The sequence below is a fragment of the Schistocerca gregaria genome, chromosome 6, assembly GCF_023897955.1.
Source record: "Schistocerca gregaria isolate iqSchGreg1 chromosome 6, iqSchGreg1.2, whole genome shotgun sequence".
Lineage (NCBI taxonomy): Eukaryota > Metazoa > Arthropoda > Insecta > Orthoptera > Acrididae > Schistocerca > Schistocerca gregaria.
In genome coordinates, this window is record NC_064925.1 from 562,616,897 (window position 1) to 562,644,030 (window position 27,134).

Here is a 27,134-nt window from a genome sequence, read left to right on the forward strand (position 1 = left end):
ATTGTTCCCTTATGCTCTCTCTGAAACTCTGTACAACCTCTGGTTCTTTCAGTTTATCCAGGTCCCATCTCCTTAATTTCCCACATTTTTGCAGTTTCTTCAGTTTTAATCTACAGGTCATAACCAATAGATTGTGGTCAGAGTCCACATCTGCCCCTGGAAATGTCTTACAACTTAAAACCTGGTTCCTAAATCTCTGTCTTACCATTATATAATCTATCTGATACCTTTTAGTATCTCCAGGGTTCTTCCACGTATACAACCTTCTTTCATGATTCTTAAACCAAGTGTTAGCTATGATTAAGTTGTGCTCTGTGCAAAATTCCACTAGGCGGCTTCCTCTTTCATTTCTTAGCCCCAATCCATATTCACCTACTATGTTTCCTTCTCTCCCTTTTCCTACACTCGAATTCCAGTCACCCATTACTATTAAATTTTCGTCTCCCTTCACTATCTGAGTAATTTCTTTTATTTCATCGTACATTTCTTCAATTTCTTCGTCATCTGCAGAGCTAGTTGGCATGTAAACTTGTACTACTGTAGTAGGTGTGGGCTTCGTATCTATCTTGGCCACAATAATGCGTTCACTATGCTGTTTGTAGTAGCTTACCCGCATTCCTATTTTCCTATTCATTATTAAACCTACTCCTGCATTACCCCTATTTGATTTTGTGTTTATAACCCTGTAATCACCTGACCAGAAGTCTTGTTCCTCCTGCCACCGAACTTCACTAATTCCCACTATATCTAACTTTAACCTATCCATTTCCCTTTTTAAATTTTCTAACCTACCTGCCCGATTAAGGGATCTGACATTCCACGCTCCGATCCGTAGAACACCAGTTTTCTTTCTCCTGATAATGACATCCTCCTGAGTAGTCCCCGCCCGGAGATCCGAATGGGGGACTATTTTACCTCCGGAATATTTTACCCAAGAGGATGCCATCATCATTTAATCATACAGTAAAGCTGCATGTCCTCGGGAAAAATTACGGCTGTAGTTTCCCGTTGCTTTCAGCCGTTCGCAGTACCAGCACAGCAAGGCCGTTTTGGTTAATGTTGCAAGGCCAGATCAGTCAATCATCCAGACTGTTGCCCCTGCAACTACTGAAAAGGCTGCTGCCCCTCTTCAGGAACCACACGTTTGTCTGGCCTCTCAACAGATACCCCTCCGTTGTGGTTGCACCTACGGTACGGCCATCTGTATCGCTGAGGCACGCAAGCCTCCCCACCAACGGCAAGGTCCATGGTTCATGGGGGGGGGGAAATAGGCTTACTCTTCGCAAAACTAGATACACTGTACTCTGTACTGAAGTGAAAGTACTGTGACCGCAGCCATCTCAAATAATGAAACACGAACCATAAGCAAGTCCGTCTCTTTAGCTGAGTGGTCATCGCGACTGACTGCCGTGCGGAGGACCCGGGTTTGATTTCCCGAACTGTCAAGGATTTTTCCTTGTTGGGAGAACTGACAAGGGGTGTACTCAGCTTTTCGATGCCAATTGAGGAGCTACGTGACCAGCTGGTTGCAGCTACAGTCACAAATAGTGACAACGGGTGGTAGAGCGGTGTGCTAACCCTACACCCCCCCATACCGCATCAAATGACTCAATTGGCGGAGGATGACACGGCGGTCAGTCGGTACCGATGAGCTGCCAGGTCCTGTGGGCAGTGTTTACATTTAAGCTGCACCATAAACAAACAAGCATACGTGATTCGTATCACGTCAACCGCTACTATGGCGCTCCTGTCTCTAGGTATATATGAGGAACACATACGTTACAGCCTAACATAATTTGCACCAAGTTGTACACTTCTTTTTCTGATTTTACCCGATCGTTTAGGGCGCAACGAAAGTTTTCCATACACCGAATGTCTTGTTTATGCGTATGAAGTGTTTCGAAGAACCGCATTTTGGAACTCTCACAAACCACCTGCAGTTTAACTTGAGTTTTCCACTAAGCAGTAGCTACTTAATGATAGTATCGCTCATCGTATCTCAAAGGATGTTCGTGTCGACAGAAATGGATCTGCTGTTATTTTGCATTTGCCTTTCAGTGGGAAGAAATTGCCGTTAGGGAAACTCGAGCATCGGAGTAAACAGGTCGTAGAGACTCATCTCTAACAAGGACTCGGTTGAGGAGTAGCGTTTTCCAAATAGGGATCGGGTCGGGAAAACACAGTTAGTAGTGCCGCAGCGGTCTCTTGAGAACTGGTCCGTCGGAGTCATAGGTTCCCTACCGCAGGAGTCGCTGTGGCGTGCCTCTCGGCCAGACAATGGAGCGCCGCAAAGGCCAGCCGCGCCGTCCGAGTTATTTACCGGTCTGCGGTCGGGTCGCGGTCGCCGTAACGAACGCGCGCGTACATACGTACACGTACACAGCGAGCGACGCAGAACCGCACCTAGCCATACATCCCGCGACGGTCGCCGGAGGAGACCCGCGAGGGACCGCGGTCCAATTAAGTAGGCGCCGACCGCCGCGTTCCATTAGCGGACAGTATGGCCCGCCTGTGTCGCCTCGTTATAACGCCGGGCGCCATTGATCGCGCCGCGCACTAAAGATGGCCACCGGCGCAGTTTTGCTTCTGCCTGGCAGCGAAACGCCGTCGCGACTGTTGCGCGCGGCCCGACGCCCGCAGCCTGCGAAATCTCCCGTCCATCTGTTTATCCACCGCGCCAACTCGCTTATCTCTCTCACACACTCGGCCTAGCTTTATACACATCTTCGCTGCCGTCTTCCGGGGTTTTGTCGCCGGCGCGCTCTTAAATTCAACCCCGCGTCACCGTTTCTGCAAATGTGGACGCCGCCAGTCTTAAAATTTATGCTCCGTCGCCGGTGAATGCGGGAGCTCTCCTCGTTTCCCTTCAGGGGGGGTGGGGGAAATGAGTAAACTGTTTAAACACAGGTGGCTCGGCGCTGCGTAGCGGGCCTAGGTCTGCGTCCGTCCGTTCTCCGAGCACTTTGCGCTTCGGCCCTTGTCTGCAGTTGGTCGTTTATCTGCCGGTATATATTCACCCTGTCTCCTCCGTATCGTCTTTCACAGACCAGCGCGTAATTTACGAGAGAAAACAGGCGATAAAACGCTCTCGTTGCCAGCATAGCTGCGAACTAGTGTTCGTTTGTGCTGCCGCTCTCTTAGATAAGGCGCGGTTGTTTCTTTACAGCCGTAAGACGGGGCTTCAGTTCCCTAAGAAGCGGCTCTCCGGCTGAATTTATGCTTCGCATGTCGACGGTGTTGCTGAAGAGGATTTCACAGTAATGGCATTGGGTGCTCGGCCTTCGACATTGTTACTGCTGCAGTCGAGGCTGAGCGCGAGCAATTTGTCGTTAATGTGGACGGTTCGCGTGGTGCGGTTCACAGGCCTCGGCTGTGCGGGAGGCGCTGGTTTTGATTTATCTTCGCCGTTGTACTTACCGTACACGCAGTATGAAACTAGACTGGCCCTTTGTTGCAACGTGTAGACTTCAGAACATGTCAGAAGCGACTGTCGTGTTGACTGGTAGTTGTACGTATGTTCCAGGTCGTCGCACAAGTTTCCATGTTAAATCCATTTTCGCCATCGTTGGCTGAGGCTAAACATTTTCACACTAGGCGAGACATTGTCGTATTAAAGAATGAATTTGTTGCCTGATTTTAAGGCAGTAGTTTCCTTCGTTAAGTCGGCTACTTGTGGTTGTTCATGGATAGTCTGGCACAGCTCGATGAACTGGACTACACTTAACAATGACGGTCCATTTGCCGATTGATAGTAGACGGAGCACTCTCTGGGCATGAACCATGTCATTATGCACGAGTACCTCCGAAAAGTGGTTTCATGTCTCACAACACTAATACAACATGCATAATGCAGAACCTGACGTTACATCGCATCTTCTGTTTCGCTAATGATGCATACAAGCAGCGGTATTTTCTCGGTAGAGCGCGTTAGTGCCATCTGGGTCTCCATTGAACAGATACTATAAATAAACTAATGATCTTCACGCAGATTCAATATCTGCTTTCTGTTTCCAAACACTTCCGAGCCTTGAGACATGTCTCAGCGTATCAAAGAATTGAGGTGTTAGGCGTGGGGGACCTGAAGGTAACCAAGTCTCTCATTCTTACCCAGAGGAGCTAAATATGACTGACGAACAGTCTCCCCCAACCTAATATTTCCAAAGTATCACCACAAAGACGCCGTATCGAGGCTTCCACTCTACCTGAGTGTTCGGCTGACAGCTACTTGCCCGTTAGGTTGCTGTGTCTAATCACCAGCAGGAGAAATAGCTACACGCACACTGCACTTGCTGCCAACACTGATTCTTCTGTAGCACGACACGACAACAGTGAGTCAGGGCGCAACCTCCGTGCTTCTCGTTGCTATCTCTCCATTCGGAATAACCAGGAAGAAAGTACATTTAGACCTCCTGTGGAGGACGCATTAGTGTGTATTCGTTTAGATACGTCAATCTAACGAAAAGATGAGAGACAATCAATATGTTTCCGTTTGAGGGTGTTGGTGCAGCTTATATGCAACGTAACGTGACTCCGATGCGGGTATATAGGCACCGACATGTGAGCAAGGGATTAGTGTGGCGTTCATGCCTTTCCTACGTGCGTGCGATAAATGTGGCAACGTGAAATATAACATCTCCGTATCGCAAATGGTGTAATGTAGAAGTTACGCTAACTGATGTGTGAGGTACTCGAGCCTTATCTCTCCCCATACTATTATCACACCTTCAGTCCCCTAAAAAGACCGTGAAAGTCGACGACTCCTGTCACACGGGGATGTGCAGCAGGCATACGGACTTCTTCACGTAGCAGGACGCGGTGTTCTAACAAACGCGTATGTTCTCCCTGTTGCCTTCGTGGGGTGATTGCCTCAAAGTTCATGGTGATTTTGCCGGATTGGCGTAGCGATTCTCGACTGTATGGCCTCGATTACCACATATAGTTTTGCAGCGCTAACACAGTTAACAATCTTGGAAATAGGAAAATTAGGATTTAAAGTCCCTTGGACGATGAGATCATTAGAGACTGGTCAGTAGCTCAGATTAAGATAGGGTATCGGCCTGGCTGTATTCAGATAATAGAACCCTGTATAAGCCTTAAGCGATTTATAGAAATCGTGAGAAACCCAAGTCTCTATAGCCGGATTTGATTCGTCGACCTCCCGAGTGCTAGTCCATTGTCTTAGCACTAACTGTCGGTGGGTTACGAAGTGTCGAAGAAACAATTTCTTCGCATAATTTATTGAAATTTCAAGAATGTGTAATGTTATAGTTACATCTGCTCATGGAAGCTTTTAAGAGCCGCGTTAACAACAAGGGACACGGGATGAACCAGCACAAGACTGTAAACTGTTTCAAAACACGCATGTCAGTGCGCAGTGTTTGACGAGATTCTGATTTTAGGCTATAATCTACACTCCTCTGATAGGTTTGTGTGTCACCGTCCGCGCTTTCTGCTCACAAAAGTGCTTGATGAATTCTACATTTAAAACACTCAAACTTGAATGTGACTAATTTTCAGTCACGTGCCAAGCACAGTGCTATCTCTCTCTCTCTCTCTCTCTCTCTCTCTCTCTCTCTCTCTCTCTCTGTTTGTGTGCGTGCGTGCGTGCGTGCGTGCGTTTGTCTGTGTGCGTGTATTCTGTGTCTGAAGTCTGCTGTAACTGTCGACTTTACACTGTGCAGGCGAGGCTGGAGCCGCAGCTCCGAGTAGTAAATGTGATCCCGTCACTACTGCTGCAGCTGGTTCGGAATAGTTTAGGCAGGCAGCCAAGTAGAGGCAGCGGCGCTTTCATTTGTACGCGTTGCCTCCACGCGTTGCCTCCTTCACGTGCGCGGTTCAAATCCCCGTCCGGCAGAGCACATTTCGGTTCTCTGAAGCTCCCCTAAATCACTTAAGGTCAAAATGCCGGAATGTTTTCCGTGAAAAGGACAGAGCTGATTTCCTTCCCCAATCCGAGCTTCCGTACCGTCTCTACTGAAGTTGTCAACGGTACTGTAAATCCTAACAGTATTTCCTTCCATTTTCAGTTATTTTCACATTGCGCTTCGCACTTAGAAGTCTGTTCTATCGGGACAGGACATGTCTCGATGATGACTTGTGGTCTTCAGTCCGAAAACTGGTTTGATGCACCTCTCCACGCTAGTCTATCCTGCCCAGACGTCTTCATCACTAGATAGCTACTGCGGCCTACATCGATTTGAACTTCCTTACTGTATTCGCTCCCTGTGCTCCTCCATTACCAAACTGGCAGTTCCTTTATGCCCCAGGACGCGTGTTATCAACCGATTCCTTTTTTTACTATTGATATAGGTGAAGAATACGGAGCTTTACCTGGGGTGAGGAGTACGACCCAGTATTATATGTCTCATTTCCAGTCCGAGTTTTTCCATTCTTCTTCCCCTTTTCTTTATGTCAAGATGTAGAGCTTACTTGCCTTGAGTATGGAATTCTGCAACTGTTGGACCTGTGGAATTGTTTCCCAAATTTACAACTGTTCTCCTCAAGCCACCGAACGGCCTGTGGCTGAGGGTACTTTGTGTACTGGTGTCATATTCCCCGCTTCGTGTTAGAATCTCACATGGAACGCGGGAAGAAAGATAGCCGATACCATTTTGTATGAACTGGAATTTCTCTGTTTTAGGCGTCCTGGTGATTTCGCGAGATGTATGTTGTAAAAAACGATATGTTTCTTCGCTGATTCTGAAACGTGGACTCTTGCAATTTAACAAGGAAATCTCTCACCAAACTACAACTTCGTTCTTTTAGCGTCTACTTCTTCTTCTGAGTGGTCCTATGACAACCTCACGCCGACTAAGAAAATCGTGATAAATCGTGGAGCACTTCTTTGAAACTGTTCTACCTCTTACTATAATTCTAGTTGTATGGGTCTAAGAACACGTCCAACAGACATTTTGTAAGTGATCTCTTCTGTGCGAGTATTTATTCAGTGCCTTCCCACAGTTAAATTTATGTTCCACCTTAAATCACTCCGAGCAGAAACTATGAGGTGACGAAATTTTGCCAGTCTTTGCGTCAGACGCTGATCACCTACAAGTCTCCGTACGTTGTGGTACATGCTTCTAACGCTAGCACCATCGTGTCGATAACTGGATGCATGTGAACAATCTGACAGGGCTATACAGATTTTATTCGCCAAGCTTTCCGTATGTATCGTGAGCAACTACTCTCAGGTATGTCAAAGGCTGCATTCACTTCTGACGATACCTCTCCATTAAGGGCGATGCAGAGAGTTACGTTTGCTGGGAAGTTTACAGTCGAATCGTATACCTGTTATGGACGTTACGTATGCTTCTATTTTGTTTACAAGGGGACGATGTGGAATTGTATCGGAGGATCTCTGGAGCTCTAGAAAGACGGCATTAATCCAAATTCCGCTAGCTACTGCTTTCTGGATTTCGTAAATGAAAAGAGCAGTTTGGCTTTCAGACGATCTTTGCATAGTGAAAACGTGTTGATCCCTACATTCATTCTAGCCTGCCGATATTTATTTATCTAGCTGGACAAAAATTGGACATTCTTTAACGCACTGATCGTTGGCAAAGTTCCGTAAGTTCTTCCAATAAGAGTCTTCTGGAAAAGAAAAGAAAGACATACTGTTTATGGAGATCAAGTGGCTGATTTCACTATTTTATTGTTTCATTTATTGTAAGGGACACAATCACATTAGTATTTCACAATAACGTAACGGGTTTCTGCCAGCCAGTGGTCATCTTCAGACCGCCCACAGATAAGGAGGAGACAAAGAATCATTATATAATTTGTAAAGTCTAGAAACTAAATGTGCGTGTCATGTTAAAAACAAAATTTTATTCTTTTTTATCGTTATCTAGCTAGTTACCTGGCAGATTTTATGGATTCTACAGTTGTTCTTTGTTTCCTCTTCTTATATTTTGACAGTAGATGACCACTGGCTTGTCGAAGGGGGTTACGAATGTTGTGAAATGCTCATGTGAGTGTGTCGTATAAAGTGCAAAAAAATAAAAGATCAAGTATCCTTTCCAGCTTGTTCAGCTATTGCAGCTTACGAGTATCGTAAAGGCAACTGATTAAATGCCAAGCACCTTTATTTCTTGCACTACCATTTATTTAATTATTATGTGAAACTCTAACCTGTGATTATGTTCACTAAAACGAAGAGAGATGTTTTCTGCGGCCCGGCACTCGCCAAGAGATGTGGAGAACAACGACGCCGGATGGAGCAGTAGATGAGGAAAATAGTGCGTGCAGACAAATATTAGAATACGAAAACAGATTATAGTGGATGTTGGGTGCCTAGTTACGTATAAATCAAAATATAAGCACAGTATAGGAAAGTATGGAGGGCCACATTAGGCTAACTGAAAGGCAGATGACTTTATAAAAAATGTCAGCTAGCGACGGGGTCTTTTTGCGGATCGTACCACCATCCTAGAACGCCTCTCTAAATGTTCCAAGGGGCTCGTCTTGTACCCTAGGAAGGGATATGGAGGGAGTACCCGTAGCAGCCCGGACGCTGGCGGCCTAAATGCCGTTTATTTGCAACGGTTGCGGCGCAATCGGCAGCAGATTTTATCTGCTTAATACAATCGCCGCGCGCGGGCCTCGTTACGGGGCTAGCCCGCTCCTGCTGACAGGTTCTGCTTTCACTGCTGCCGTCGCCTGACGCCACGGCTTTTACTAGCCCGGCCCGGTAGCGGAGTCGACCCCAGTCGCCAATAATTCTTACCCACTGAGCGTCTGCTTCGTTTGCGCTGTATGTATTGTACAGACTCTACACTTGAACAGAAGTCAGTTTCACCCACTTAGCACTCGAATGCCGTCCTATCATCACTGGTGACGGTGGATAAACATAGCGAGGCAGTAGTTAATACGTGCAATGTAGTGACGCCGCTTCATCATTCATGGAGCGCATGATACTCAGAAATGTGCTTCCTGTCTTGGACTAAGCGCAATCACAAATGACGACGTCCTCATCCTTCAGGCTCCGTCTTCCTATGCTAGTCTTCACCGGCGACACACCTGTTGCAGGCGAAAGAATATTCATTAGGATTTCCATGGAAGTTTGATGAAACCCTTTTGAAGCGGGAAACAACTTCATAATTCTCTGCTAAGCTGTGACGTGATGTTTTTTTACTTTAGTCGTTGTGGCACACGTAATATACGCTTCGTCTCCCACATTACTCCTCTTTCATCAAAGATTTGCGTGAGTTTCTCATTTCATTTCTGAGCTGCTCGTCGCAGAAGTATCTGCTAAAATGTATAGTTTTTCCGAGAGTGTGGCCTTTGTGCACCCAATTATGCGTTATCTTCACTTACTTTCTTCATTAGGGCAGATCAACTTTCTTGGTTGTATGCTCACTATGAATGTAGGTGAGAGAACATTCTAAGATAATGCCCATATACCTAATTTTTTTTAGCAGATGGTTGTTTTGTGGCAGATTAACGTTTTTTGTGACGTTCTTGACCGTAGGTGTCACACACTTAGGTATTTGAAGAATTTGATCTCATGGGAGTATTCCTGTAATAAATTGAAATAACAGCGAGGTCTTTTGTGAGTTCATCTCCGACTCGCTTAAACGTTCGACTTTGAGCTGCGATGCGAATATCACGTGCACAAACAAAATGTCTGGCATCTCCAGGAATTCACCCACACTGCTGAGTGGTTCTAACGTATCACGTTGTCAGTAAATGTCACATGTACGTTTGACATGCGTTACACACAGGCAACGCATAACACTACTGTCGCCAATCTCAGGTACTTTTACGAGAAAAGACATATTTGAAGTTCTTGTTTCTGCGTTTGAAGAACTTATTCGTGCCTTAACGGTATTGAAAATATATAGGATGTTCGGTGTAAAGTGGAAATTTTCAGCCTCCTTCGAGGAAGTGGTTTTTTGAAACATAAAATAAAACTTTAGTTCTGACGTTCATATCGTGTTTAAGTCAACGTGCTACCTATTTTTGACTTGTATTAATTTCAATCGTAAGTTTGTTGGGGGGAGGGGGGAGGAGGAGTGAAACGTTTCTTGCTATAGAACCTCACGTTAATGGAAAGAGTTATTCCGATCCATTTAGTAACCACTGACAAATGTGCATAAGTTGATTCCTGAGACCGTTGGCTCTACTTTCCAAACCTAGTCGCGTGTGCAAATCTTACTAGTTTTATTTCTTTTCTTTTCCTTTCTGGAAGAAATTTCCATTTCGAAACCGCTGAGTGCTAAAATCTGCACTTTTTACCTTCTAAAACGGTCATGATCCTTCTCGTTTTTTTTCTTATGCCTTCGAACTGCATTGGCGCCGGACCGGCATGATTATTAACGGATGTGGTATGGTTGACTTAATGGGTGGTCGGATGCCATTCCTGTCGCCGCCCGTCACACATAGCGTAACAGTTTGCGAATTGTTTAACTGCGGGTGGTCGTGGGTACCAGCTCGTTGTTCACCTCCGTAAGAAACCGCCTAAAAGCCGGGCGGATTCGATCAGAGGCCGCCGCATCTCCGCGTTCCACGAGAGGAGCTTTAACACGCACGGCTATCCGGACGTGAGAAAAGCAGTGATGACAGCCCGGCAGCAAATCTTGCTGGAAACAAAAATCTTACATTGATGCGAATCTGTTAGTATTCGTGCAGCCATCCAGCCTTCCTTGACAGCAATGTCAACGAAGGAATTTTCTTTTCAACTCGTCGACAGTGTTGGCATATCCTTACATGCGTGACACTACATTCTCTCCTCTCTCTCTCTCTCTCTCTCTCTCTCTCTCTCTCTCTCTCTCTCTGTGTGTGTGTGTCGAATGTACGTTCGACTACTTCTTCGTTTCTTTTGTGTAGTTTATATTCCTCTCTCTTTCTTTATCGCCCCCTCCCCCTCCTCCACAACTATACATAAAAAGTTTAGGAACCAGGATTTTGCGATTCCACACGCATACTTTTATTTCTGTATTTTCTATGCCTTTTTTTTTCAGACCTTCAAGGTCTACGGTCGCATGTAGGTTAATCGCGCGAAGAATTTCTGCCGACGAAACTGGGTGAATTCCAGACTGGAGAGACCAAAAGCGGTAGACCGGCGCTAGCTACCGGGCTTGGGCCGACATGGAACGGTTATTCCAAGAACGCGATATGCGGCGAGCCGGCCGCCTCGCTTCTCATTAGTAGCACCAGCTGCGCGACGCCGCGCCGATGCGCGTTCGGGACTCTGGTGCGATTGCATAAGCCTGCTGCGCGTTCCTAACGTCGCATACAGCCTCTGCTTTGGTTGACATTCTCAACTTCCTTCCCCGTGTGCTCGTGTCCTACGAGGGCAAGAGAAATGAGCGACAGCGCACCACCATTGGATGTGCGATGTGACGGATGCAGGCAAGAACAGCCGTTAAAGTGCTTGTATGTCCTGACTGATAATAACACCGACAAACCGACAAATATTTTCGCTCTAGGATGCGGAAAGAGTATTAGCCTTTATTAGATAAATCAGGTGGAAGATGGGTGTTTTATAACGTCATACACTATTCGTAATTCTGAAGGTAGCAGGGCTAATGTAAAACGAATGAAAGGCTATTTACAACTTGTACACAAATCAGACGCCAGTTATACCAGGAGAAGGTTTTGAAAGGGAAGCAGTGGTTGGGAATGGAGTGAGACAGGCTTGTAGCCTGTCTCAGTTGTTATTTAGTGTGTCTATTGAGCAAGCAGTAAAGGAAACCAAAGAAAAATTTGGAGAAGGAATTGAAGTTCAGAGAGAAGAAATTAAAATGTTGAGGTTTGCCGATGACAGTGTAATTTTGACAGAGGCAGCAAAGGACTTGGAATAGCAGTTGAACGGAATGGATTATGTCCTGGAAGGAAGATGTAAGATGAACACCAAAAAAAGGAAAACGTGGGTAATGGAATGTAGTCGAATTAAATTAGGTGAATTTGAAGGAATTAGATTAGGGAGCGGAAAACTAAATGTAGTAGATGAGTTTTGATACTTGGCCAGTAAAATAGCTGAGGAGGATATAAATTGTAGATTTTCAGTGACAGGTAAAGCGCCTCTAAATAAGGGGAATTGTTTAACATAAAATATACATTTAACTGTTAGAAAGTATTTTATGAACGTTAGTGTGTAGCCTGTAGCCTTGTATGGAGGTGCAACGTAGACGGTTTGAAGTCCAAGCAAGATTAGAATAGAATGGGAGCTACGGAAGAATGCTGAAGATAGATTGCGTGGCTCACGTAACTAATGATGAGACAGTGACGACGATTGGGGAGAAAAGAAATCAGTGGCGTAACTGGACTAAAAGAACGGATCGATTGATAGAATGTGGGCAGAGACATCAAGGGAATATCTCTTTAGTATTGGAGAGAAGTATGAGGGGTAAACATTGTAAAGGGAGACCAAGAGATGGATACTGTAAGCGGGTTCTGAAGGATGTAGGCTGCAGTAATCATTGAGAGATGAAGAGACTTATACCGAACAGAATAACATGGAAAAGTGCGTCATACCAGTCTTCGGGCCGAAGACAACGACAGTAAGAGCAACCACGGAAGAGACCTTCACAGAATTTCACTATTTTTAAGCGCAATTAGACAATCATCATCCAAATTATTCAAGTAAACAAGGAATACCACAAATTCATTCAATAGTTTTCAGAAATATGTTTCATACGTGAACACACGAACTTTGAACAGCCCATACACTTCGTTCGAATACTTATTTATAACTGCAAAATCTAATGAGAAGCTAAAAGGCCCCAAGTAGTTGAATATAAATGACGAAAAGTGAAATCCGAACGTGTTTAAGGAATGAAACTTGCCCTTTATCATATGCAGGAGTGACCGATGTCACAATATTTTTACTTACAGAGAAAGGACGGAAATAAAACTGCATTGCCCACATCTGTCCACTCCTTACTAGATATAAATCAGCTGTGGTAATTTTCTTCCTTATGTCCCTCAGTGTGCGCGTTTTGGACATTTCGATCAAAGTTTCAAAAAAATCTTTCGAAATACTGCACAAAAATTTCAGTACCGCACTAGTTGAAAGCGTTCTTGTCATCGCCAGTCGCACACGTTACGATGAGATGTATTCAAAAGTCGCCCGCTGTAGCGGTAGATAGTCAGGGACACGAACTCGCGCTAAATACTTTGGGGTCTTATTTGGCACAACAGCACTGTGGGCGAACCAAACTAGTCTAGTGTTTTATAGCTAAGGGCTGGAGACGATTGTAATTGCACTGAACGACTATGGAATCTCACCGAGATGTGACCGTCGATAGCGAGATCCTACCACCTTTATGCAGGGCAAAACGAGAAGAGTCGCCAGTTCCAGCTGAAACATATAGCAGCAGGGGCGAAAAAAAGAGTGCGAAGAGGCCGCGAGTTAATTGACAATGGTAATGAACGCGGTGCAAGTAATGCTTCCGCCCCACACGAAGAACAGTACTGTACGCGCCCGCTAATTGGCACTACAGCGTAAAAATGAAGACTAATGGCATCGTCCGCGCCGTACACGCGACAAAAGTCCCCGTGGCTGCGAACGTCGTAAAGAGCTGGGCGGCAGCGCGCCAGCCGGCCGGCTCCTGTGGAACCAGCCGAACGTGGGAGCAGACCAGGCGGCCGAATACGTCATTACGTGCGGACGCCTTGGCACGGGCAACCCGACGTAATCGCCCTGCTTTCTGCAACCTCCTCTTGGTTATAAAATATTCCTGCTTGCTTTTTATATTACCGATCCCTGTTTTATACTTGAATAAGCGTTAATTCGTGAGTTCTTAGCGAATCATTCACAGCATTTCAGATGGTTGTGCTTTCCACTTAGAAGAGAGAAACAGGATCCTGTAGCGAAGCAACTGTCTCTGTGGTTTTGACTGACGTTACCTTTCGCCTTCTATTGTAGTAAGAGTAAAGCTCTCCTCAATAGGATGGTAAGTTCGAATGTCCCAGTGGTGTAGCAGGCGTGGTCCTATTGGAAGTGGTATGCTCTTGCCTTTCTCCGACCTTTGAATTGAGCTACAGAGCCAGTCGTAGAGGGACCTATACTTCATCTTGTACTTCGAACCAAGCAGTAACATCGAGTGAGGTGGCGCAGTGGTTAGCACACTGGACTCGCTTTCGGGAGGACGACGGTTCAAGCCCGCGTTCGGCCATTCTGATGTATGTTTTCCATGATTTCCCTAAATCGCTTCATGCAAATGCCGGGATGATTCCTGTGAAAGAGCACGGACGACTTTCTTCCCCATCCTTCTCTAATCCGCTGGGATCGATGACCTCGCTGTTTGGTCCCCTTCCCCAAATCAGCCAACCAACCAAGGAGTAACTTGGCACTTCTAGCATTAGATAACAAGTTCCAGAGATGAAAGTAGCTATAAGTGACAAAAAATCCTACACCCAATTCAGAATCCAGCCGTGGACCTTTAGGCGATTGGAATTTTACCCACTGCATCACTAGGTAGTAAATATTGTGATTGCTTATCGAGAGAAACAGTTCTCATTTGAAGTGCTGGTTATTTTTCCTGTAGCCTGCTATGAATATTATTCCAAGTATTTAATTCGTTTCTTACACATGATTTAACAAAAAAAAAAAAAAAAAATGGTTCAGATGGCTTTGAGCTCTATGGGACTGAACTGCTGATGTCATTAGTCCCCTAGAACTTCGAACTACTTAAACGGAACTAACCCAATCACATCACACACATCCATGCCCGAGGCAGGATTCGAACCTGTGACCGCAGCGGTCGCGCGGTTCCAGACTGTAGCGCCAGGAACTGCTCGGCCGCATGATTTTACACATTCTTTCCATTTCCTAAATGTTATTTAATGGTTAAAACAGTTAACTTGTAATATTTTCATACTTTTCACATTAGTCGAGAGCACTGCAGAGTGCCTGTTTTCATAAGTCATGTGACAATTGCATTCGAATCATGCTTATGTAGCGTATACTAGCGCAGATTTCAGTCTATTCTGCTGCTTAACAACAGGCAGTATCCAAGTTACAATTCATGAACACTGCAAAAACCTCTTTCGAAAATGAAGTATACCAACACGCACGTGTCTCTCGCCCTTTAATCAGCTATTTTGAAGCAAAACTTGTATACTTTTGGAGGTATAGTGACGAAGTGTTTGCCCGTCACGGGTGAAGCTGATCAAGCGCGAGAGATTAATTGGTGTATAGTGTTACTTTATTTTCGAAACGCATTAATTTTATTCCGTTAAGTATCAGAGGTATGTTGCATATTATTTGTTTTTAAACGGCTAAAAGACGATCGTTAAATCTATCGAATCCGACAACTGACACACAAAATTAATCATGAGTGTGATGTCATGGAAACGTGAGGGGCGGTTCCCAATCCACATCCGAAATCTTACGATGAAATTTTCTGTGGATTCTGTAAATTTTTCCAGACCGATGTACGACGATCTATTTAAGAAAGCTCCGCCCTATGTCCGCCCTTATTGCAGTGCGAGTTTGCTGTGGTCCTACATCCTCGAAGTTGACCGAGACAAAATGTGATCTTAATACCGCCGGACATTTGATCAGTTACTTAATGCTGCTTCACTTTACGCACGTTACCTAAATTAATACCTGAAAATAGTTCATATGGCTCTGAGCACTATGGGACTTAACAGCTGAGGTCATGAGTCCCCTGGAACTTAGAACTACTTAAACCTAACTAACCTCCTAAGGACATCACACACATCCATGTCCGAGGCAGGATTCGGACCTGCGACCGTAGCGGTCTCTTGGTTCCAGACTGACGTGCCTAGAACCGCACGGCCACACAGGCCGGCGCAAATAGTTACATAGTACAGAACAATGTGGGGAGGAGTCTCGGTGTGAGCAGCTTGCTGGCAGTTTCCAACGGACGTATCCGACGAGGGACAGCCGAGGGCAGCGGCCCCCTCCCCCGAACAAATATAAAATAGTCGCGAACCAAACTTCCACAGTTTCCCGCCGAGCAGACCGACGTAGCACTTTAAAGAATGCCCTGTAACAAGTAGTCGACAGTAACGAGCGAACCCGGAGACCCCTGTCGTGAAGCCTCCAAAACTATTTCGTCATTGGCCGTAGTTGCCCGCCTCACCGCTTTCCCTGTTTCCCCGGTTCGCCGCCGAGGAGGCTGCTGAAGCGCGGAGGTCGGAAAGGCCGTTGACCTGTCGGCGCTGACCGCCGCTAGCGCGCCGCTGGCACCGCCGGCGTGCTGGGGGACACCGACGCCGAGGCGTCCACTGTGCTCGTCTGCCCACTGGCCGCGTAGCTGCGTACCTGCCACAGTGACACTGGGAAACACAGGCATGGGCGTAAAACAGTTTGATTTGCGACAAAAGAAACTATGTAATAGGGACACAGTGACTCAAATTGCATGTCAGGCAACGAAGGAAAATTAGGGAACAAATTCGTGTAGTCGCAAGTCTTTACACAGTGGTAGCAGGGAATGTAAATGAATAACATACTAAAAATTCCGTAGAAATGTTGGAACATGTGAGGCAATACTAAGGAAAGGCAAACCTACGTTTCTAGCATTTGTAGACTTAGAGAAAGCTTTTGACAATGTTGACTGGGTACCCTCTTTCAAATTCTGAAGGTGGCAGGGGTAAAATACAGGGAGCGAAAGGCTATTTACAATTTGTACAGAAAGCAGATGGCAGTTACAAGAGTCGAGGGGCATGAAAGGGAAGCAGTGGTTGGGAAGGGAGTGAGACGGAGTTGTAGCCTCTCCCCGATGCTATTCAATCTGCATATTGAGCAAGCAGTAAAGGAAACAAAAGAAAAGTTCGGAGTAGGTATCAAAGTCCATGGAGAAGAAATAAAAACTTTGAGGTTCGCCGATGACATTGTAATTCCGTCAGAGACAGCAAAGGACTTGGAAGAGTAGTTGAATGGAATGGACAGTGTCTTGAAAGGAGGGTATAATATGAACATAAAAAAAAGCAAAATGAAGATAATGGAATGTAGTCGAATTAAGTCGGGTGATGCTGAGAGAATTAGATTAGAAAATGAAACACTTAAAGTAGTAAAGGAGTTTTGCTATTTGGGGAGCAAAATAACTGATGATGGTCGAAATAGAGAGGGTATAAAATGTAGACTGGCAATGGTGAGGAAAGCGTTTCTGAAGAAGAGAAATTTGTTAACATTGAGTATAGATTTAAGTGTCGGGAAGTCGTTTCTGAAAGTATTTGTATGGAGTGTAGCCATGTATGGAAGTGAAACATGGACAATAAATAGTTTAGACCAGAAAAGAATAGAAGCTTCCGAAACGTGGTGCTACAGAAGAATGCTGAAGATTAGATGTGTAGATCACATAACTAATGAGGAGTTATTGAATAGGATTGGGGAGTAGAGAGAGGTTTGTGGCCAACTTGACTAGAAGAAGGGATCGGTTGGTAGGACATGTTATGAGGCATCAAGGGATCACCCATTTAGTATTGGAGGGCAGCGTGGAGGGTCAAAATCGTAGAGGGAGACCAAGAGATGAATACACTAAGCAGATTCAGAAGGATGTAAGCTGCAGCAGGCACTGGGAGATGAAGAGGCTTGCACAGGATAGAGTAGCATGGAGAGCTGCATCAAACCAGTCTCAGGACTGAAGACCATAACAACAACAACTAAAAATCCAGACTGGTAGGGTGTGAGCGTTGGGGTGGACGGAGGTGGCGTTTCTAGGTCACTTTTTTATGTTTTTATTGACTCTCTTGAAAATCGTGGTTCCAAATGAAATATTTCTCAGTGCAAAGTTAAACTAATTTAAATTTCCTACTAAAACGGTCGTATTAACCTTTCTCTAGAGTTAAAAGTTTCCACATTGCAGCTGATGGTAACATGCAGAATGTTAAAACTAATGTCCTAGCGCAATAAAAATAATGTTGGTGGCTTCTAATCTATCAGACTAAAGGAATATCTGTCGATCAGTGGACAGTCGTTCGTCTCATTTCTGACACATTACGCATTTCCCCTCTCTATACTGTGGGCACGCAAAAAACACCAGTCCTGCACCTTTGATCAGGCTTCACGATTAACTGTAACTTTTGTGAGTTGTTTATCGGATAGAAAGCAGGCAAGGACTTAACACTTTCAACAGGGCGCGGCTGTTGGGAGAACCGACGTCATTTTCCTTCAATGACTAGGCGTGTTGTAGGCGCTTTCTTCGTCACATTCCGACTGTCATCTGCACACCGAAGTCGGACAGTGTAGGGGCGAAACTGGTAATATGTGGAAACGTGTTCTATGACTATGTCTAAAAGACGTTAATGTAGCGTAAATAGCTTCTATCGATACACTTCGTTTCCTTTATCTTCCCAAGCCTTCTTTCTGTCATTGTCGTGCTGAGTGGGCGACCTACACGTTACACGATGACTGAAACGTTTTCTTTATCCATCACGCTGTACGGTATATTTATCACCGTATGTCTTTCGCATAGACATGGATTCCGTAAAACTCCCCTCAATAACTCTAACAAATATCTGTGAGATGTTTCTTCGAAGCATCTCATTATCACTTCTTTATGAACAACGATTTCGCGTTCTTCAATATAATACATCAACTTTAGCGATGTCTCAGTTTCACTCTCCATTTGGTACTTTAATATATCATTGAAGACGTAGATTGTAGAGATTCTAAAGTTATTTTGTTTGTTTTACGTCTTTTATCCCCACAGCAGTCGTCCTCCAGGCCTCTTAATCACAAATCAGGCGATCAAAGACCGGAGGTGAGTCAATATGTCTTGCGCAGATGGAAGAGAGAGAGAGAGAGAGAGAGAGAGAGAACATGCGCTTTCGGACACCACACAGCAGTTACACGCCTTAATTTGAGAAGCGTGCATTCTTTAAGATAGCTTTCACTTCTTTCATTCCTCGCAATTTTCCCAACTGATTTCATAATCTCGCCATTCTTTACGTTTATCATCTCATCTCATTCCGCGACGTCTCTTACTCTATATGAGTGATGGAAAATTTTCTTGATGTAGATTTTAAGTACGGTGTTCCATTGCCTTTATTGCTTGCTGTTTTCTTGCTGTAACATTACGGCGCAAGATTGCATCTGAAAACTTTGAGGCAGTTAACGTTAATCGGTAATTTAGACTCTCCCAGCTAGAGGTTGCCGCCTTCCCTGCTCTGCGTCTTTTCTTACCTCTTGCATATTTTTGTAGAGTAAATCTTTTTCTACCAGTGTCGTTACACTCTTTCAATAAATTTCGTTCAACATTCCCAAAATATACGCATCGTAACACAACAAACAGCTTTCGGAATATACCCTGCGATCAACAAATGCTTTGTATGATATAGCCTTAGGTTTCTCATCGGTTTCGTACCTTTGAATTACTTCCTTTGTAACTTTAAATTGAGAGACACTAACTTCTCTCTGACGCTATGATTCTGTTACACGGTATGATGTGATGACGAACAAGATTAATATATTTTGTAATCACGTTACCAATTTCCCTTACAGTTCTTAATAATTACTACAGTGTACATCGAAATTGGACTGTATCCTCTTCTATTACTCAATAAGTTCTTTTGAAAGGGTCTATGGAACACTAATAGTCATTTGGATACCGGTTTCATCTGATCTGACAACAGATTCACTCGCATAACGTGCACCAGGTGTTCTGGAAATCCCTTGTTTTCAAGTATTTCCTTCGGCCTTCTTCGTTTCTTGGCGTAGTCGATGAATGCAATATGAGTTTCGGGATTAAATTTCGAGTCTATTTTTCTATCATCTGTTTTTTAATGAAGACTTACTGTCTGAGCGACTATAATGGAATCCATTTCGTATCTTCTATGACAAATCGCGCTATTCTTGACCTGTTGTTATAGGTCTTGTATACATTTTGTATCCAGTGTTCAACAAGCTAATACCTCTGAAGATATGAGTAACGGGCCGATCTGCATTCATAAATAACGATATAATTTTTATCTCGTCTCATTATTGGGGGATTGTCTTCTGTTTGCAGTATGTCGTTATCTATTTATTTATGTATCATTCTTCTTGGAATGATGGGACCTGCAACTACTTGGTCGTGGGATGAGTCAGTACAAAGCGTAAAGAACGATGATTAGAAAATTTATAAACGAAAGAATTAATAAAACACGAAACAAATTGTGAAAGAGTTTATCGAATAAATGACACACTACAGAAAAAAATTCTCAACTACTGCGGGAAATTTGTTTAGGGAGTAGGTGTATGACACAAGGAAACCTTTCAACCTCGATCTGAATACTTGAGCTTTATCATTCCATTTTTGTAGTTCGGCTGGAACCCTATTAAAAATTAAAACTGCTGTGTAGCGCACAACTTTCTGTACAATGCTTAAGGAAGTGATATCCAAGTGCATAACGTTGTTTGGTCTTGTATTAATCGAATGAATATTGTAGCTTCTCCTGACAGATTGTTATTACCAATAAATCCGATGACGGAATACATAAAATGAATGTCGTGTGAGTAGGGCATCCCGTCGGGCAGACCGTTCGCCGGATGCAAGTCTTTCGATTTGACGCCACTTCGGCGACTGGCGCGTCGAAGGGGATGAAATGATAATGATTAGGACAACGCAACACCCATCCCTGAGTGGAGAAAAATCTCCGACCCACGCGGGTATCGAACCCGGGCCCTTAGGATGGCCATTCTGTCGCGCTGACCACATTTTTGTTTTTTGTTTTTAAAATCTCTTTTTGTTCTATATTGTTTGTTGAATTTTTTTGGGAGGGACGTCCGATGACACCCGTTCAGGTTCTTGGTTGATCCGTTCACTCAGTTTTTTATTACAGAGGGTAGCTAACCCTCTGACTGAGCACGCTGAGCTACCGTGCCGCGAAGTTCGACATTCCACGCGGAATACATGTATAGGTACGAGTGTGATCAGCTGCCTACATGAAGTTCGGGATCTGACGCCACAAGTCAGTTTGACTGCCCTTTTCTGACTGAAGAGAATTCTTGGTGAATGCGCAGAGTTGCCTCAAAAATACAACGCCACACCAGATGATAGAGTGAGAATAAAGAAAACAGACAATTGTTGGCATTTCAGTGTCAGAGACGGTGGAGATCTTGCTTATAGTAAAGATAGCAGCATTCAGTTTTTGCACAAGATCTCGAGGGTGAAACTTCCAAGAAAACCTTCCATTTATCCTCAGTCCTAAGAGTTTAAAATAATCGATTTCACCGACTGTTTGACCAGCTTGGGACAATAAAATTTCGCTTTAAAAAAAGTTTCGTTTGGGAAACTGCACGCACTGCGTTTTATTGGAGTTAAGCGTCAATCTGTTCCTTGAGAGCCACGTGTCGATGTTACTGGCTACTCTGTTAGCTATAGCATTTATTTTACGACTCACGTCTTTCATAGTAACACCTGCGTCATCTGTAAAGAGAATTTTTGTAGTCATCTTTTATACCTAGTGACAGGTCACTGGTATTTTTATACCTAGTGACAGGTCACTGGTATATAGCAAGAAAAGCAACGGACGCAGAACCGAACCCTGTGCCACCCATCACTTTACATGACCCCAGTCAGATTTAAATTTCTTCTAGACAACCTGCTGCTTCTTACTTCTCGATATGATGTAAAGCGTTGTTGAGCTTTTGCCTTAATCGCGTAGTATTTCAAAGTACACAGAAATATCGCATGGTCGACACAATCAAATGCTTTCGTTAAATTAAAAAACAAGAAAGGAATAGTCCAAATTGTGAGAGATCATTAGTATATTTGAAGAGTTCAAAATGAATGCCAATCTTTAACAGCAGCCTTCCTAATTTTTAGTTGGTTGTCACTTTTTCCTTTGGGTAACACGTCCTCGTTCCCATTTTTTTCTATGAGCCGCACTGAAAACAAATTACGTCTTCTACAAGTAGCTGAGGGATCCTAAAGCGGAATATCCGAAAGAACAGATACCATCTTCATATAGTTAAGGCTAACCGGCCACTGACCTCCTTCTTCTGTGCGAATGGACACGTAATGCCCGAACTCTGTGTGCCACGAGTAATGAGTGCAATGGGCAGCGCCACTACGAATGTAGTGTGTCGACATTGAGGTGGCAGTGTGGGTCTCACGGGGAGCGTGCAAGGGATAAGTGCCTGCACTCGAACTATCCTCTGTGGCCTCGGTGGCTCAGATGGATAGAGCGTCTGCCATGTAAGCAGGAGATCCGGGGTTCGAGTCCCGGGCGGGGCACACATTTTCAGCTGTCCTCGTTGTTGTATATCAACGCAGCGTAGGGTCTTGATTTAATTATCATTTCAGGTGAGAATGATGTTGCATTGTGAGACGGGGCGCCGGATACTCTGCGTGATGTAACGTCTTTGCTTGCGGTTGCTCGGTGAAGCGCAGGACACGTACAGAACGCGTCACTCGCAACTGCCGCTTACTCGCAGCTCGCCTTCTGCTGTCAGCAGATCGTCGATCGGTGGGCATGCAGCTCGCTTAGGTCCTACGGCACTGGAACTGGTATAGCCCACAAGTGAAGGGATAATGGCAGCCGCCAAGAGTCGTAAAATACCCCGTAGTTACTCTGTCGGTAGCTGTCGGCTTTTGAGGGAGCATTGAGCCGCCGACGGCGTCCGTGTGGGCGTGGAGCAGCGACCGAGCGCGATGCGCTGCCCTGTCCGCGCTCTTTGGTTTACTGCCGCTGCCGCAACGCACGACCGACGGTGGACGCGTCTGTGATGGTTGATACGGTTCATGCAAGTTTCACTCGCGCAGAGAAGAGTTTAATACATTGTGTTTAGTGAACGCAAATTGTTTCAGCTTACATGCAATTCTATATCCATACCCTGCAAACCACTGCGAAGTACACGACAGAGGGCTCTGCCGATTGTACCAGCTGTTTGGTCTCCTTCCCGTTCCATTCGCGTACGCAGCGTGAGAATTGCTTAAACGCCTCTTTGCGCGCTGTAATTAGTTTAACACCGTCCTCGCGATTCTTAGGGTAGAGATACTTAGGGGATTATAGCACATTCCTAGACCATTGTTTAAAGCAGGTTCTTAAAACTTTGTGAACAGGCTTTCTCGAAATAGTTTGCGTCTATTTTAAAGTTTCTGCAGCATTTACTTCCTACTGTCACGTTCGTGCTGACAATTTCTAGTTGCCCCGTGTTAGTCTTGTTTGGTGAGAGTCCTGTACACTTGAGCAATATTGTAGTATTAATCGCAGCAGTGTTTTGTGAGCAATCTGCTATGCACACTAATTGCATTTCCGTATTATTCCACCGAAATGTACCAAGTGCTTTACTTACGGGTGATCTTATCGTTTACATATCCCTACGAATTTCTACGACCAGGTATTTGTATGATTTGATCTATTGCAGTTTCAGACTTGAGTAATGTCTCAATTAAGGCGGAAAGCTTCAAAGTGTCTGACTGATGTAGATTCGTTAACTATAGAAAGGAGAGCTCGTGTCCTCAGTATGGTGTCCTGAAATACGCTAATGTTGGGCGAGGTAGCTTATCACGATTATTACGAGGGATGATTAAAACTTTTCCTTAACTTCCTTTGCTATGGTGAACGACAGAGAAAGAAACGAGGTGTAACTCTACTCGCACTATGCACAACGCGAGAAGAAATAAACTCCCGGAAAATATGCTGTACCTTGAAGGACAAAGTCACTTTGCCGGCCGGTATGGCCGTGCGGTTCTAGGCGCTTCAGTCTGGAACCGCGTGACCGCTACGGTCGCAGGTTCAAATCCTGCCTCGGGCATGGATGTGTGTGATGTCCTTAGGTTAGTTTGGTTTAAGTAGTTCTAAGTTCAAGGGGACTGATGACCACAGATGTTAAGTCCCATAGTGCTCAGAGCCATTTGAACCTTTTGAAAGTCACTTTATTGAAAGTCAGTTCATCTTTGTAGAAGTATGTGATAACAAGTTCAGACCAAATGCAACACAGGATACCAAAACAGTCGCAGCAATAGACAGTATGCCGCTTTGTGGCGGCAATGCAGGCGACTGCATAGTCTCACATGCAGATGATGATGAAGGTGCATCTTGCGGTTGACTGCCCCAAGCATCTCGGGCCTTTTGTTACAATTTGGGAATGATTCTTGCGGGCCCTAGAGAACCAGTAGGTTGCCGCTTCGTCATGTCCCATTGATGTTGCCGGCCAGTGCAGTTGCTTTACACCGCGAAGAGGACGTTCCGTTGCAGCAGTGTATGTGGATCTGCATTGTCGTGCTGAAGAGGCACATTACGGCAGTAGCACCGGGATGACGGCCTGCGCAGTGTAACGGCCACTGGTTACTTTGCCCGGCAGAAATGCCAAATCTGACCGCCATTTGTAACTGATGGCTCCCCACACCCTGAAGCCTGGGAGGAGGCCTGTGTGTCGTAAGGGAATTGACTTCGAAATGGGCACGCATTACCTCTGATCTCAGCACAGTTACTGCTCGTGGAATCGAAACACAGGGTGCACAGACGGGCCTGCCGAGCGCCATCCCATCGCCGATGATAGATGTCGATTACTAACAGTACGACCCATCAGTATCCCGGTGCCACTGAACACTGTCCTCGAGCGTTTTGCATTTTTTTCCGGCACTGTTTATCTATGTTGAGCATGCAATCCTGCAGATTACTTTACGGGATATGATGGCGAATCACAAAGAGAGAATAGAGTTTAGTCGAACGAAGTGTAACGGTCTGTAACAAAGAATAAAATAATTTCAGCATATTACTTTCTGACCTTTAATTTCGCGAGATATTGATTTTAAACAAACGCACGAGACGTTAACACAATGATCACTCCTAGTAGATGCCACAAGATACACATGAGCACATCTCTCTCTCTCTCTCTTTGTGCGTGTGTGTGTGTGTGTGCGTGTGTGTGTGTGTGTGTGTGTGTGTGTGAAAACGTGAAAAAGTGGAAGAGAGTAGGGACATTGACAATGAAAGAGAGAGGATGGTTGGCAGAAGAAGCGGTAACAAGGAGCCGTACAAGGAATGACAAGGAAGTAAAAATTACCAGAAATAGTCTCCGCAGCAGTTCCTCAGGTCGGTAGGTTGAAGAATGGCACAAAATAAGCGCACTGGCGAGAAAGTGTCACAAGGTTCGTAAAAGCAGGTATTCAGGCGCGATTTACAATACGAAACTCGAAACAGGTAAAATGAGAGTGGCATAAACCGCTGGACGACAGATGAAAGAACTGGAAATTCTCACAGAAAACGGTGGTAATGAATCGCAGCCGACACGAATATAGCGCTAATGTAATAGGAAACGGGTTTCGGGTAAGTATGAAATGCTCACGATTCAGACTGTTAGCCGGGCGGACAGCGGCGGCCGTCATCTGTTCGCGGCGCGTTATTAATACAGCTGTAGCCGGCGGTGACATTTGCATATGTTTCGCTGACGCTGGGTAGCCGCGCATTGTTACAGCCATAAAGAAGACGGGCCCGGGCTGGGCTGGCTTTCGGGTGGCCGCCCACTACGGCTGCCTAGCCAGCCGTGCCTGCGGCCCGCGGGCTGCGTGCTGCCCGCCACGAATTAATTCGCCCGCTTAGCGGGAGGGGAGGTGCGTGACAATTCTATACAGCGCGGCTCGTTACATTCCGCGGGCCCGCGCATAAATATCGCCGTAATGAGGCCCGCGACACGCCCGCCGCCGTTGACGCGAGCGTCCCTCGTGATAAAGGACGCGTAAATCTCGCGCCACTTTCGACAGTTTGCCAGGCTGGGAGGCAGCGCGTTTCGTAACCGGTCCACGCGGCCGGAGCACTGCAAATGCGCCAGCCGATGTACGAGGCAGCCGCTCACTGGCCAGCCAGCGCTCAGGAAATCGGTAACAAAATTGCGAGTGTAATCTTCAGCCGTTTGCGATATTTTTTGCACGTTTTTGAAGCAGACGGCGTGAATGCTATTCTAACTTCTCCTTCAGCTCAATGCATAGATTTACGTACCTCAGTACGTTTTGCCAAACACTCATCTTGCATGGGTTTTACGTACCGTATAGTAAAACCCATGCAAGATGAGTACCATACAGTTCTTAATTTCGAACTACTTCTAATACACAGTTCAGTCGCATTAATATGACTACCGCTTGTGTTCGACGTCAACGTTCAGTTAGCACTCACAGACTGCTCGTGGCAGTATTAGTAGTGTAGGGTGTGTAAAGCGTGTCTGAGGGACTCGGGAAACAGTGCAGTCGTCGTCGTAAACGTTGCCGTAATGCGGAAACGGAGCGATTTACCCTCTGGCCATCAGACTCGCCGCATTAAAACCCAATAGAGAATCTGCGGGACCTTGTCGATCGGGCTGTTGGCGGCGTGGATCCTCAGCCGAGAAACCACGGCGCTGGACTCGGCGTGGCTCTACATCCCTGTCGGTACTTCCAGACCCTCACTGACTTTCCTCCTGGACGTCTCGCAGTGATCAGCGATGGAATAGGTGGTTATTTGGACTCCCAACAGCCGACGGAAGTGGCCGAGCGGCTCTAGGCGCTACAGTCTGGAACCGCGCGACCGCTACGATCGCAGGTTCGAATTCTGCCTCAGGCACGGATGTGTGTGATGTCCTTAGGTTAGTTAGGTTTGAGTAGTTCTACGTTCTAGGGGACTGATGACCTCAGAAGTTAAGTCCCATAGTTCTCAGAGCCATTTTTGAACAGACCGTTGCAGAAGACACTGCAGAACTGTGTGTCGCATTCGCGAATGCGGTCTACTTCAAAGCAGCACGAAGGGAGCTCCATAAGCAGATAATTGCGGGCGAGTTGAGAGTTTCACAACCACTCGTCAGTGATGCAGATATCCGAAAGAGGAAAACGTGGCGCCGAAGCCATAAAATGGGCTGTGGAGCAATGGAGGAATGTGATATGGTTCGATGTGTCATGTTTCTCACTGTTTCCAACCTGTTGCCGAGTTTATGTGTCAAGATTGAAACGTGACAGCAATGCGGTAATGATTTCGGCAGCCATATCCTGCTGTTCCACGGATCCCACGGTTACTCGCAGGGTCACATTACTGCCAAGAATTATGTGGCCATTGCGGCTGATCAGATCCGTCGCACGGTACCATGTTTATTTCCCAACGGTGAGGCTGTGTTCACACTGTTCGCATTGTCAAGAAAATGGCTCTGAGCACTATGGGACTTAACTACTGAGGTCACACCGGCCGGCTTCGCATCGTCCACGACTGGTTTTATCAGCAGGAGCATCAATTGTCGCATCTCAATTTGTGGTGTTACCTTACCCGAA

At 45.5% G+C, this 27,134-nt stretch overlaps 1 protein-coding gene and 1 non-coding gene across 2 annotated transcripts in view; both read left to right on the plus strand.

Annotated features, from left to right (window-relative positions):
* Positions 1-27,134, plus strand: part of LOC126278175 (protein dachsous-like) — a 719,869-nt gene that overhangs the window by 247,318 nt on the left and 445,417 nt on the right. The gene's annotated exons all lie outside the window — the stretch shown is intronic.
* Positions 22,060-22,133, plus strand: Trnat-ugu (transfer RNA threonine (anticodon UGU)). The gene has a single exon. It is a non-coding gene; the product is annotated as a tRNA-Thr (tRNA).